We start from the raw sequence: 14,608 nt of genomic DNA on the forward strand, positions 1-14,608 counted from the left end.
ACATTTATGTGAAAGAAAAATATATCTTTAATGCACTGTGTCCTCCTCTGTAAAGTTATCTTAGTTCCTAAACTTGCCATCGCCTTTCGCTGACCTCTACCTAGTTTAATTCAATATTAGATTCTCTTCGAGTGACCTAAACAAAGCGAAAGCAAAATACCTCGACAGGTGTTTCATAAAAATGTTCACGACGTTTGAACTATTTGATCAGTATCAGGTGGACCTCTAAAACATTACCTATGTATTTTATTAGCCGGAATATAAAATGGAAGTTAACGCAGATCACTGGATCTACGTTTGTTTGTTTGTGCACAGACAAACTTTTCAGAGAGATTGGCTCACGACTTCCTAAGCTCATAGCAGCGAGCCCTACCAAATCCAATAGAGTCGTGTTACTTGAATCTCTGGAACAGTCGTATTAGACGACAAGCCTGTAAACGAGCCTTCTTATAAACTGCATAAAACTTTGAATCTTCTGCCCGCTGGCCACTGATTAATAATCACGCATCTGGTAGGGTTTGTAAGGACTATGTTCATATATACCCCTTGCCAATTGAAGCTGGGCGACCAGTCTGAAAAAGGTGAATTGCCGCAACCGCATATGGGTCTGTAGCCTTCTCTGCTTCTGAGTGGGTCGAGGCGGATAAACGTTGCTCATTTATAGATCTGCAAACTCTACTCACAACTGTGGGTACAATAGTTGTGTGAGTTTATATGTTATTACATAATACGTTAGCATGCAGGCCATGGCTTGCAGATATTGCAGGAAGACTTTTGTCGCATCCGCGGAAGCAGCAGCGGCAGCAATGATAGTGGTGGCATCTAACGGAGGAGTAACACACTAACAACAACAACAGCGGCAACAGTTCGTATGTGTAGTACGTAGCTATTGTAGTAACAGTTGCAGGCCGCAGTAATACGCATAGCCTTGTCCAGCTGTTATCTGGCTATCGCTGGCCGCGATGAGCAGCCGCAGGCTCATAAGTAAGGTGGAAACGAGTCGATGTCTTTTGCTCTAGTAAAACAGGTAAATTTTTACAGCTATGATCTTCCGGCTATGCTACAAACACAACTTTAGGATTCCTCTTCACAAGGCCATTTTAGCTGCTATCGTCACTGTCCTATCCGTATCTGTTATCCGCTACAGAAAGGCCACATGATACGATCACATAAGGATGCCCATTCGCGTTGTTTTCCAAAACTCCACGTTGTCTGATGCGCGCGTAATGCCATTGACTTCCTACCTGAACTTTGCTTTACTTTTGAAGGCTATAATATATACATATTCACTCTGCGGCACACGATCCATCGTTCGAGAGTACGGTATAAAGCCGGCCGAACAAGCTCTAGCAGTTGGATTATATTTACCAGGGAAATATAGACTCGTATGTCCTTTCGTTAGATCTATTTATTTTCTGTTAGGTAACCAATTAGTTTGCGGAATTTCAACTACACTTGCCTTAGACTATATTTTTCCTTGCGCATCGTACTGGATGAGCGAGACGTATTTACTATTCATGCCTATCTACATATTATTTAGGTCTCTTTAGGAAAAATAATGTGGCCCAAATTTAATATATGCCTGGTCGACAGACCTTTTAATAGGTCGATTAATAGATACTTGTCATTAGGCTTGTCTCACTACTGTTGCAGGTATAATTATAGGACTAGTGCCAAAACGGTTTTATCTCTGCTGCATTACATTTTCTACGTGAACGACTCTGAGAGCGAATACGCAAGCATCCATACATACATACACACACATACAACCAAATACACACAGGCGTGTCGCCGGTAAGGAAAGGCGCTATTGCAAGCGGCAAAAGAAAGTAGGGCCGTGCAAAATGACGACCAAGGGTTTCACGCTGTTTCCACACCATGGGTGCTACTGAGTGTTCGGGCGATGGGCCACGGTTAGCCGCATGCTGGCTTGGCCACTTCTGCCACTAAGGTCGTCGGTTGCGAGCTGCCCCCACTGGTGCTGTTCTTAGCTACAGCCAGCAATGGCGTAGCCTCATTAAGAGCGCGAAACAGTAAGAGAGGCGCGCGAGTTGAAGGCACTACTACCCCTAGACATCAGGAACAGCAGCAGCAGCAACGACAAACGCGGCACCAGCAGCAGCAGCAGCAAACGCTGCGGGCCAAGATAGAAGGCTATGGTGGCAGGCCAAACGCCCAATGATGACCCAAAATAGCATCGGACGGAGAAAGGAGCGCCGGGCACCAAAAAAAGAATCCAGCAGATGGGGTTAGTCATGGTTCGTACGGTGGCTGTGTGGTGGCCTGGGGGTCACGTGACTGGGGCGGGGGTTTGTGGAGGCGTTCCCAGTGAACGCAAGGGGCGTTAGCGCGAAACTTTGCCGTGGCTGCTGCTACCGTTTCTGCCGGAACCGCCGCCACCAGCATCCGCTGCCCACTTGCCGCTGCCGTCGTTTCTGCCACCCTCCGAAACCTTCCGAACCGTTGATCCTTCATGTGTGCGTAGCCCAACAGCCTTTTTTGGTTCGCTCAAACCCCATTCGTTTTCTCGTGAGACCATTGCCATATCCAGTCTTACAGGGTGCCAGCGTTCGCCTAACGTTCACTACCCGCTGATTCCCTTCCTCTTATTTTTCTTTGAACGCTCCGAAGGGATACGAGAGGGGAAAAATTAAAACTTTGATGGGCCGCTGCTGCTGCTGCTGCTGCCATCACTGCTGCTTCCCGCTATGGCTGCTTACTTTTGCTGCTCTGGAAGCAGTCGCCGCAGCAGCCGTAGTAGTGAGTACTTTGGTCGGTAGCAGTAGGCTGCTGCAGTGTGCGGTACCGGGTACGGTGGCGGCAGACCGGCGAGCCAGCAGCAGAGCGTATGCTGCCTCGCCAGCTGCTGCTGTTATGCCTCGCCAAGCTGCTATGCCAAAGCAGACTGTATGAGAGTACTGCTGCTACTGCCACAGCCGTCTTGCCTTTGCCCCCTCTAGTAACTCCCAGCTATCCCCATCTTCTCCCTTTCTCCCTTCATTGCCAGTTCCTCCTCAGCTGAGGGGCCTTGCACGGCCAACCCCTTTCGACTAAGACTGCCTGGCCCGAAGGCTCGTGCTATTGCCAATGCTGATCCCGTTGTTGTCGATGATGATTACGATAATGATGATGATGATGACGCTACTGCTCTCTGCTTCTTCAAGCTTTACTGTCAGTTGTGAGTGTTTGCCACGTTTGTACCCCTTTGCCGACGGAGGTCCCTTACTCGTTCGCCGCCCCAAGCCCCAAAGCCGTACCGTGCCCCCGTCACCTCCTACGACTGGGAACACACTCGTTGGTTGGTTCTTCTCCTAGAAGCTTCTTTCTTCTGACTGCTATGGCTGAAACGCACGCACCGTTCTCTATGCAGCTCGTCCGGCAGCTCCTAATTGCCGGGGAGCGGGGACGCAGGATATTCAGCACATCTGCTACCCACCGTCCTCGACGACCCAGTCGGAACCGCCCAACAGTGGCCGCAGCAATAGCAGCAGAAGCAACGGCACTCGGACGCCGGCCTCATTAGTTCCAAGAGAAGATGGATCCAAAGATCCGAATCATCCAAGAACTCCTTCAAGCTCATCCACATAACCATCCATGACCGTCGCCTTACTTCGTGTTCGCCGCCTTCTTGCTCTTCGTCCTTTTCATTCCCAGCCACCCCCTTTCTTCTGTTACTGCGAGCGAACTGTCTTCGCAAACTTGATTGATAAGACTGCAAAACAACGGCGAATAGTTCAACTCGATATGAAGCAGACTTAAAGAACGTCACAGATTATGTCCTTGTGACAAAATATAAAACGTATTGTCGTTGTACTTAGGCGCTATTTTTTTGGTTAATACATTTCATTAAGTGGCAAGACCGATAGTTTATTTGTTGGCCACGATCGTAATACACTAATTTTCGTTGTTAGAATCCACCGATGTATAGTTATCCTTTTATGTTTTCGGTTGAGAAATGTGGTTACGGATAGAGGCCTTTCGTCGACGACGACGGTATTTTCTGACCTTGACCTTTTTTGATGTTTCGGGGTCGTTGGGTTGTTGGGCTTATGAGTGCCTACTTCCGACATCTTCGGCTCCCATTGCCAGTTTCTCCGGTCTCCTTCTTTCTCCATTCATTCATATATTCTTTTTGGCCGCATCGACATGGCCGTCTATCCGTTCCGCTATCACCGGCGGCCGGTAGACTGTTTCGCCGTTTGCTATCGAGGCAACCCGCTCGAGCTTCCAACGCCGCCATCCCTCACAAACACCCTGCCTTGTCGTCCCCTAAAGCAAAGAAGCCGACGGAGGTCACTGCAACTGAAGGGCTCCTTCAATAGAGGGCTCTGTTCCTGACAAACAGCGGTTTGGGCAGCCAGCAGTCTGACGAGGTAGCACTGGCAGCGGTGATTCAGGCGATTCTGGGGGGACCCTTCAATAAACCGCTGCGCAGAGCTTCACAGCTATCGTGCAACTTTTGCCGCTTTTTCTTCTTGCTGCCGATTAAAGCGAAGTAACGTTGCAGATTAAGTTCGATGATGATGATAGACAAGAAAGTGGTCCATTATGGCTATTCCTCTGCGTACGACCTGGAGACTCGAGGCTGCTTTCTCATGCCCCTAGTGTTAGGTTAAAAACCACTCGTAAATAACACTCTTCGGTTACCTAATAAATATAGCATAGACCTGCTATCAATTTAGCCAGCGACAGAGTTAAAAAAAAAAAAGTAATATTATCGCCGCCCTTGTTGACGTAATACAAGCTAATATAATGATCGTCTCCAATCGTTTTTAACTTAATCTATACAACACACTTATGATTATGGTGGCTCAAGTTAGATGGTAAGATCGACGACATTTGGAATAAAATTTACTTAGAAGCTACTTTGTTTAAAATAAAGACGTGATTTTAATTTTGGCTTTCTATTGTTGAACTATTTCGTGGTAATTGTAGGTGGTCCTAGTTCTATTGCCCACCCTCCGCGTTGCTCGTGACGGCCCGCCCATGGCGGCGGCGGTAAGCGATGTGGCATGCTACGGCTGCTGCGCCGGGTTCTTTGATTAAAAATGGTGTCCAATTAACACTAGCTAGCTTAACTGTGGGCCCACCTATACAAAAAAGGAATCTACACTCCCTCCTCGCGTAACAAGGGTTCTTTGATGAGGGTGTCTGCATGGGCCCCATCCATAGACAGCTTGCTCGCATGGAAATATTCCTTTATTTAAATAGAATTCTAGCTGTCGTTCTTTCTCTTTTGCTCCTCTACTTTTTTCGAATTGAGCTGTCGACTTGTCCACTTAAAGCGCTTTTGCGTCACTGCCAGTTAGAGTAACTGCGTGCATCTGTGTGTATATCTGTGTGTTGACGTATCGTGTACGTTCGCCTGATACGTCATCGAGCGAAACCACATACGGCGAGCAAATGTCGCTGACTTTGCTCAGTATAATCATCAACGAAGGCAGATGGCTCTTTTTGTCTATATCTATTCTCTAGGATATCTGTCTCTTTGTGAGGGTGTTATGGTCACGATAAACGGACCGGGCGGTCTGGTGGCAGCGGTAGCTTCGTTGACGAATAGATCCAAGGGCGCGCGAATGAACGGAGCAAGCCAGCGAGCAATCGAGCAAGTGTGCGCAAATCGGCAGGCGCGATCTTCAAGAGCACCTCAGCGTCGCCTTAGCCCCAGCCCCTGCTGCTGCATCGGAATCTCCAACTTGCCCCTCGCCCAACCCAGCCCAACCCATTCTCCATAGAGCCTAACTGGTTGGCTGCCTGCCTCTGAGGGTGGATCGATACAGAAACGGCGCCCGCTCTCTGCAGAACAGCACCAGGCCGAACAGGGCGGGTGGATTGGGCCTGCCTCTGCTTCTGTGCTTCGGCCTCTGCCCTTGTGCCTCGCTAGCCTAACGGCTCCCTTCGCTGGCTTGCTGCTCTTGCTGCGACCGCCGCTTGTGCTAGTGCCTGCCGCTGCTGCCGCAATTAGTTCTCTTTCTCTCCAACAGGCGCCTGCCTGTGTGCCCCCTTCGTTCTGGTCTGCCCTCTCCACTGCATCCCTGACTGCCCCCATAGCCCCCGTACAACCCAGCAATTCCGTTATACTCCGTCCAACCCAGCGCAATTCTTTCCTTGTGGCAGGCACCCCCCCCCCCCCCCCCGGCGACTCTCAACTCACTGCCCCTATCCCCCGCACTCCCCCGAACGACCTGAACCATCCGACCCCAACAGTTTCTCCCTATGGCCCTCGTCAGAGTAGTAGTAGCAGCAGTAGCAACAGCAGGAGGAGCCGCACAGCGAAAAGCGCTGAGAGCACAGTCGAGTCGGCAGCCCACTGCAGCAGCAGCAGCCCCAGAAAGTCCGGCCAATCGGTTGGAGGGCCCAGGCAACAGAACAGCACGCGTTTCGCCAGCGTGGCGCTAATTACGCTGCTGCTGCGCCTGTTGTACATCCAACCGACGGTACAGGCTCTTGCCGCCGCTTCCGCTCTGTACGACGACCGCCAGGGTAACTGGTCCTAGAGGTGGCGGTAGAAGGAGCAGCTCTGCTTGTGCCAGTCGTAGTGATATTGCCGCTGCTGTTCGCCGTTGGTTCCCTTCCACTCAGCGGCTCGGAATCCGGAAGGGGTAGTTTCGGGAAACTGGTTAGGGGCAGCGGGCACAGAACGGCACGACGGGGATAAATGGGCCCCCGCAGACCGACCGTCCCCGAGGCTGCTGTTCCTCGGCCTCGTGTGATTGGCCCCCTCGGCTATAATGCAGCAGCAGTAGCTCTACAGGCCAGCTCGAAGCCAGGCGGCGGGAGGAGCGGGCAGGGAAGAGAGCGTAGAGGGTAAAAGGAGCTGCGGCAGCAGCAGCAGCAGCAGCAGCAGCGGCCAAACGTGAACAGATGGCCTCGCTGGGCCCTCGCTCGCTCTCCTCCCCACCGGCGAGCCCCTTCGGCGTACTCACTAATTACGCCGCTGCCGCCACCGCCGCTGCTGCCATCGCCACCACCGCCACTACCGCCATTGTCGTCAGTGCTTCTCCTCTGTTCTGCTCTGCCATTCTCTGCAGACAAGCAAACGAGCGAGCGACCGCCTGAGCGACGAAAAAACTAACCATCCCATCCAAGTGAGAGAACAGGCAGAAACAGCCGGTCATTCGCTTATCCAACCAGCGAGCACCTCACTACAAGGTAGCCATGTGAGCGGTATGAGGTTGTCTGCTTGACTCTCTGTCTATGAGGGCCTGCTATTACGCGATCGGCGCCGGTAAACAGGCAGAAATGGCAAGCGAACCTGCGAAACCGACCGACCGACCGACCGACCGACAGACCGACCCGGTCAAAACGGCAACCAACACCTCACGGCAAGAGAGACACCGGACCAAAGAACGAATCGAGCCAACGAAATGTGCTGCTGCTGCTGCTATTACCAACAGCGCCATCTCGCCCGCCATAGCCATCGTCACCATCATCATGACTAGGAACACCGCCACACAATGTTGGTTTCATTTGATATTGCGAAATGACCACCGCATTCGCATTTTTCATTGTTCGCCGGACGGCTGGCTCGTCGCTGTTGTTACTCAGCCACTCTCTAGGTGTCTCGCTTAGTGCGGGACCTGTTGGGGAGTCTAGGTTCAGGATCCTTTCTCCTATCCACTAGGTGGTCACTTGGCCCGGCGGTTTTCTGTACCCCAAACTAACCCCGACTAGCCTTCACTATCTGTCACCGCTTGGGTCAGCACGATACGGCGGCTGGCGCGGCCGCAGCAACAGTACAGAAGGCCTGTTGATGAAGAAATGGCGAGAACTCGTCGGCCGACGAGCGGCCAGGTAACCCGATCCTGTCCTCCAGTTTGCCTCGACAGCGATGGCGGGCTGGCTTTCTCGATGGTAGAGCGCCTGACAGAGAAAAAACGGCAGAAGACGATGGGGTTATTAGCGGCGTAAACAATATCTTATCTCCTCACAAGTCACGAACGTATGGCGACGGACTTAGAAGTGGCTGGCCGGTAACTAGCTGAGAAGTGCGAGAAAAAAGAAACAGTTTGGCTAGCAGCAGCATCATCATCATTATCCATGGGTCTACGAAACTTAGTATTTTATATGCCATATGCCCAATTGTCAATCCACATAACCTACAAATTATCCATAATGCAACAAAAAACAGTAGAGAAAGAATGCGCTTAAGCTGCGTATTGGTAAAATTAATTCAAATATCAAATTCAGATATTTTATAGGGCTGCAATTGTAACTAATGATGAAAGCCAATTTTCCCAACTAGCAGTCATTTGAGATAATCGGTGATCTTAGTTTAAGTATAACACGAGTGGAAGGAACGCACAAGCATGTCTATCACTTCTGCTAATATTTTCTTCCGTTGGCAGTCTTACCCAGAGTGGATAGAGTTTTTCCTGAGACTGCTCCAGGCTATAGCCCTAGTTTACAAGTCGTTTCACATAATTAAACCAACTAGTTTCTTAAAATGACCCCCCTGTTCCGTTTGCTATTTCTCTACCTATCTTGCTCGATCATCCGTTCTGAGGGTGGTCTACTTTATTTAATGGTAGTGTTTGCCATCTATCAAATAGAACTCCGTTTTTTTCCTAAGCCTGAACCCACTTCTCGTAGAGCTCCTCCGCGTAGCGTCTTTGTGGCTTCTAATATTTTGGCCGAAATCCATACCTTATCAGGCTCATGGGTACGGCGATCGTCGGCTAGTTCGCCCTAGGGGAAAACTCTTATGGGTTAAAATCATAAAAGTGACACTTCGATAGATTAGCTTACCACAGCAGATGCTTCAGTGAGTCCATGCTGGACTGAAACAAGCCGGAGCATTACTCAGTTTGGGCGGGGCAGAGATAATGGGTCGAGAGGACTTCAAGGAACAGAATCTGACTAAATTGTAGTGATTATGGTGAGCGAGCCTTGCAAGTCACTGAGAATCAGCTATTCGAAAATTTCATTTATAGGATTATACATGCCTCAGTACTACGCGTAGTCTCGACGATCATAAAACTTAGCTTTTAATAAATAAATAGATATATGTGTTAACAACGATGACGCCTTTATCGAGAAAGAAAAATAGGATTTCGATGGGTGCTTAATTAATATTAGACCGTAGTTTACTGGGTAACGTATTTGCCTTCTAATCTTAGGGACATGGCGATACCGGGCGTAAAATTTAAAACATAGAGACCTACGGCGCTCCGTTATCGTATGTGTGTTATTGTAAAAGCCATATACGCGGATCTGCCAAGTACTTATCTAGGCTGCCGGGGGCTAATAAATACGACGAAATTAGTGACTCTTATTCAGTCTTATACTGTATCAATTATCACAGCTAGAATATGTGAAGAAAATCAGAACCTGCCGAACAATCCAACGTTTAACGTATACAGGATATTTTTAAGGCCAACAAAATGTTTAAACTCGTGTTTGGTTATGCTACCACAATTCAGTGAATCATAGAATAGAACCGTTGGACAAGTTTCTCTAAGTTAGTCCCCTTCTAAACGTTATCTTTAACAGCAGGCCAACTAGGCGGCACTATTCAATTGAGCCTAACAAAAAGAAAAGCAATGACTGAAACGACCTTGTGTGGTATTTACGTTGGCGGCCTTAGATAACGAATTTGCACTGTAGTACATTTATGATTCAGACTTTAAAGTGAGAAACGGTCGCATTGTCGTCTGTTTGCTTGTTTTCGCCTGCTATCCATAAAAGCTGTACTGTGGTCTATGAGATGTATTGCGTCGCTGTTTGGACATGTATTGGCTAAGTTAGCACCTGTGCCTCGGCCGACTTTTGAACCATGTTGTCCTGCGGTCGTTACTGTAGTGCTAGTGGCGGTTGCAGCGACCGTGGTTGTGTGGTAAGACAGGAGAAATCAGGAAGACAGAATCATCGGGCGGAAGTAGTAGCTTGCGCATGGCCCCATCAGCCGGGTAAAACCGAATCAGCGGCAACCGCTTTAAGCGCTGCAGCCGCTGTCTCTCACTCTGACAGCACAGTACCAGCCCAAAGGGCTCCCATCTCCCCATACCCCGCCAAACTCCCTTAGCCCTTCGTAACAGGGGTTACTTTACTGCGACAGCACTCGCTCGATGGCCTTAGATGCGAAGATGTCCGCCTGTCTCTTGCTTAGTTCGTTGCTCAGTCGACCAGTGTGTGATGTGTGGTCTCCGTCTGAAGACGAGTAACGGAGCTACCCCCTCCTCTCCCCCACCCCACACAGTGGTCTCACAAGCGTCCCTGGGGTGGCGGAAGGAGTCGAAATAGAACATGGAGGTGCCAGATCTTCGGTCGACCAGGCCAACGAGCCCATAAGAAGCCGGTAGCGCTGCTTTTACTGCTATACTGCGTCTAGTAGTGACAAGAACGTGAGGAAAAGAAGGAGAATTAACGAGAAGATGGGAAAAAGAAAAATACTAAATCGATAGTGGCATCTCTCTGGGGTGGAAGCATCGAAAAATGCTGGACTCTTTAGACAATATACGACGGGTCTTGAAGTCAGTAGATGTGTGTGTACCTCAGGTTTTATAGGTTTGACGTTAACTTCCGTGAACAACTCACCCATGAGACGCCCTTTAGCTCGTATAGGTTGCTAGTAATTGCTAGCAATGCTGATAACTAGAAATGGTTAAATTGAGTGAGGCGTTTTATGTGCTACCAGAATCGGTATTAGCAAAGAAGTCAATAGATTATCTAGGCCTGCACGACGATAGATAAATTAACCTTACGTTAGCAACTGCAGCGGTACAGCTTGCGTTAACTATTCTATTTTACAACTAATATTAACTTGTAACAAATACATTTTCATTCCCTGAACCCGGCGTCTGGGAAAGTTCGATAGCTCGACATTGTCACTGGAAATATGTCATAAGGCTTGGAACAGGTCGAAGACTTGAAGAAGCCACCTTTCCAACGACTCATTGACTTAAATAAACAGCATTGCCTTATCTCTTTATAAGTGCAGAGAAGCCATGGTCTACTATTCTCATTCAGCTAGAGTGCGGTTCACCGCTATTCATATATCTGGTCATGTATATGTTTCGTATTTATAATACGCGCATAGCAACTCGTAAAACACGTTCGACACAGCAGCGTCTGCCAGAAAATATCTACCGGCATAATTCAGGTCCGAGTTCGAAGGGAATTCAAATCGTTTCAGCAGACACGCAGAGACATACAAAACACAAAGATATTCTTAAAACGAATTTTTAGATAAACCTCACTATTATGACCATGATCGTCATTAGAATATCAACATTTTGCTTCACCATCGTCATAGTTCACACAGAACGCTGATTCCAACAGCGTCTGATCATTCATTGATTAGCTCACTCAGTTCATTGATGTTACTACGGCTATTGGTAGTACGCGCCCATTGCGTTGGCCGGATCACAAACTAAAAATGTATGTTACAGAGACGAGAGGGAAAAACGCATAACTCTGAGGCTCACGCTGGGCTGCTCCCATATTCAGCAACATCGTACAGGACCCCGTGGCTGGTGTCAATTGTCGACGCTTTATCCGCCAGCAAACACGATATATTCGAAGAGGAGCTGGGTCGAGATGTACCTGTTTTTCGCCACGGCAACCCTCTCTTTCGTTTGTTAGCCGATTGTTCGTTGTCTAACTGTTAATGTCGTTTCCTGTTGAGAACTACGCATAAGCAAGCATCTAGGCCTCTGAAGTAGTTCAACCACGAAGTCCTTGTCGTCATCTCGATAATTCATTTCTCCCTCAACTCTTGGATTTCACATTCGGCTCGACGATGATTTTAGACGATTTTTCAATGGCACTGCCATACACCGGTAGGTATTTCTCTCAAGCTTTTCTTATACTGGCGAGTGCCGTTGTTTGCCTTTACGGATCCGTACTATAGGGAAAGCCGAATAGTGGGTAAGTAAGTTGGACCCAGCGATCACTACAATATTGTTATGAGTAAGTCTATATTCGACACACAGTGTGGAGCATACACGCGAATATAGCATTGCGTGTTCGTCAAACCAAAAAACACCCATCGGAGCAGAAAAGCGGTAACATATGCGTTTATAGGTATGCTGTACCAGGCTGCCCGCAGTGACAGCGGGGTTGCCCAGTCTTCTACGGTCGTGTTTTTCTTACGGACCCAGCCCACTCTACACATGTCGGTGCTCCTTTTCCCCAGAGACTGAAGAGAAAAACTCTCCTTCAACCAGCGACTTCAGCCAACCACTAGCGGCGCGGCCGTTGCTCCCGCTGCGCCGCCATTAACGCCGTAACAGCTACGACTCAACGAAACGGACAGGTAGGTAAGCAGGCCGAACCTATTTTAATGGATTTAATTGTTCGCCATGCTCATTTCGTTCTTGTTTTCTTTCCTTCTGCAAAGTCTCTCTTTCTTACTCTTGATATTTTTTGCCCTTCAGTCGCTTTCTGGTACGCTGTCATGTGTGTTGCCGCAGTGGCTATCCTCATCGTCTCTAATGGCGCTGCTGTGCTGTCGATCTCGCGTTTCGAAGCTTCGACATAACAACGTACATTTGCGTAAAGCATCCCGATCGTGTCAAGATCTACCGGCACACAATACACAGTTCGTCGCTAAAATTCGCCCCTAGCGCTTAGATTCAACCTTGCCTTCCATCTACCCATTCGGCTATCGCACGATCCCGTACTATTGATTTGGTACGTTTACCCTCTCATGCTGACGCGGTCGCCGCTGTCGGAACCAACAGACCGGTTGTGGTTCTCCCTCTCTCCCTCTCTCTTTGTCTGATTCTCTCGAGCAAGAGTTTTTCCAAAGGCTTCTTCTTTTCTTCGTCATGGTCATTGTCGTTCGTACGTCCATTTTTGAGCGTAATAATTGTTGAAACAAGACTGCAATTTGAGCGAATAATTGGTTTAATTTCGTCTGCCTCTTCGTTTATTCTGTCGAGACGGATTCTCGAGTCATCGATTGGCGTGCTTTGCGGTTCAAGATTGAGACCAGTTATACCAACACGTCGCTATGCTTTGAACGCGTCCCACTTGCAGTTATACAAGATGCACGTATCTCATGCAGCGGCATTGCAGTAGGGGAGGGCATGGGGCTTCCAGTGCCGTGGCAGGCTTAATCGTTGTCGTCATCTGCAAAATTTCTGTGTGTATAGAAAACTATTGAATACAATCAACAAGCTTCCGTTTATTCGAAGGGCTCTTCTATCATATGTATACATGTGCGATATACATCTGTCGAACAATTGACCGGCTTAGCAACATATCATCACGACTATAACTAGGTAAAGAAAGTAAAAAAGAACTCAACTCTGTTATTAGGGAGTTTCGCTTCGACATGGCACATTTGTCGATATCCATCTATCGATGCATAAATATAACAGTGTTATATCAATGGAGAAGACCTCATGGCAAAGTATCGGAGTATTTAGGTCGTTATTAAGTATCTTTTCAAAATTAGCTCTATGTATAATTGCTAGATGCTTAGCAATATTGTTATCAAAGCGGACAACGGTTTTTTGAGAATATGGCCTAACCTCGAAGGCGAAGAAGACCTCTTTGTAACATTTTTTTTCGATACGTGCTAGCTAACAATGAAACCGTTTCTAATCTACATTATTACCACTTATTTGCTTAGTACGGCAACTATTTATTACCTTAATAATGCAACCTTGCTACTACTGTTTTTCGGACGGATTTTCGGTCCATTACAGCACGGCGCCGCTAGACATTTTCATCGACACTTATCCTGCTTTTATTTCAATGTAAATCGAGATAAATCCTAAGTTATTCGAAAACACAGAGTCTAAGCACGGAAGTATATTTCTGCTGAAAACCGCATGCGTTATTGTAGGCAAGCAACACCAAATTATATGGATATAACGTTTGTTAATTCTTCAGTCAAAATTGATCTTTCTCACATCTTGCGCTAATCCCGACAACGGCGGGGCTATCTTATTCAGTCTCCAAAGCCGATCTGCAATGAAAGCACTACCCCCCCTGTAAAGCTATTTTCCATTGCAATAAATATTCTATCAAAATGTGGACACATCATCAATCACCTTCTCAGTCGCCATGTTACACGTATAGCTATATACATATGTATATATCCAAAATACAACCCCACTCGTTGGCTCAACGGTGTGGCGTCCCCTGCCAGTCCATCACCTCTCCAGCTCACTTCCTACGTAAAACTTACGGAGCAGCCCGCTGTGGTGGCAACTACCGCCTACCGCACGTCAGCTGGCCCCTTGACTAGTGTTATCTATTATGTCTCGTTTGGTACGAATTGGTCCCACACTGATACGAAGAGGAAAGGGCCTATTTGAATACTCTAACCGCGAACGGTTGACATCAGCGACTGCAAACAACACCCGTGCCGATTTCTGTTGCGACCATCCCATATGCGCTAATGTCGAATTGGCTACTGATCCTTATAGGCGTATTACACACGACACTAAATAAATACTGGTACTGGTCATATTTTCTCTATGTCACCTGTGTAATTTCTTAACTTTACGCGATGCGACTCAGCGTTGTGCAGCGGTTTTGTTATTTTACCGTTACGGTACCGTACGGTACCGTTTTCTCATGTCGCAACCTTCAATGGCTAAAGTGACCAATGTAGCCTATGATAATCTGATGCGACAATCATGCTGAGATGGTC

At 48.0% G+C, this 14,608-nt stretch overlaps 1 long non-coding RNA gene across 2 annotated transcripts in view; it reads left to right on the plus strand.

The window, feature by feature from the left end:
* Positions 1-14,608, plus strand: part of LOC147758786 (uncharacterized) — a 57,769-nt gene that overhangs the window by 33,309 nt on the left and 9,852 nt on the right. The window contains exons 1-2 of one of the 2 annotated variants that reach the window (XR_015323797.1): positions 11,377-12,256; positions 12,378-13,169. The exons of the other annotated variant lie outside the window; for it this stretch is intronic. This is a non-coding gene — a long non-coding RNA (uncharacterized LOC147758786). Of the gene's footprint in view, positions 1-11,376; positions 12,257-12,377; positions 13,170-14,608 lie in introns of those variants that run through there. 2 annotated transcript variants of the gene reach the window in all.

The sequence above is a fragment of the Varroa destructor genome, unplaced genomic scaffold (genome assembly GCF_002443255.2).
Source record: "Varroa destructor unplaced genomic scaffold, Vdes_3.0 BEIS01000001.1, whole genome shotgun sequence".
NCBI lineage: Eukaryota > Metazoa > Arthropoda > Arachnida > Mesostigmata > Varroidae > Varroa > Varroa destructor.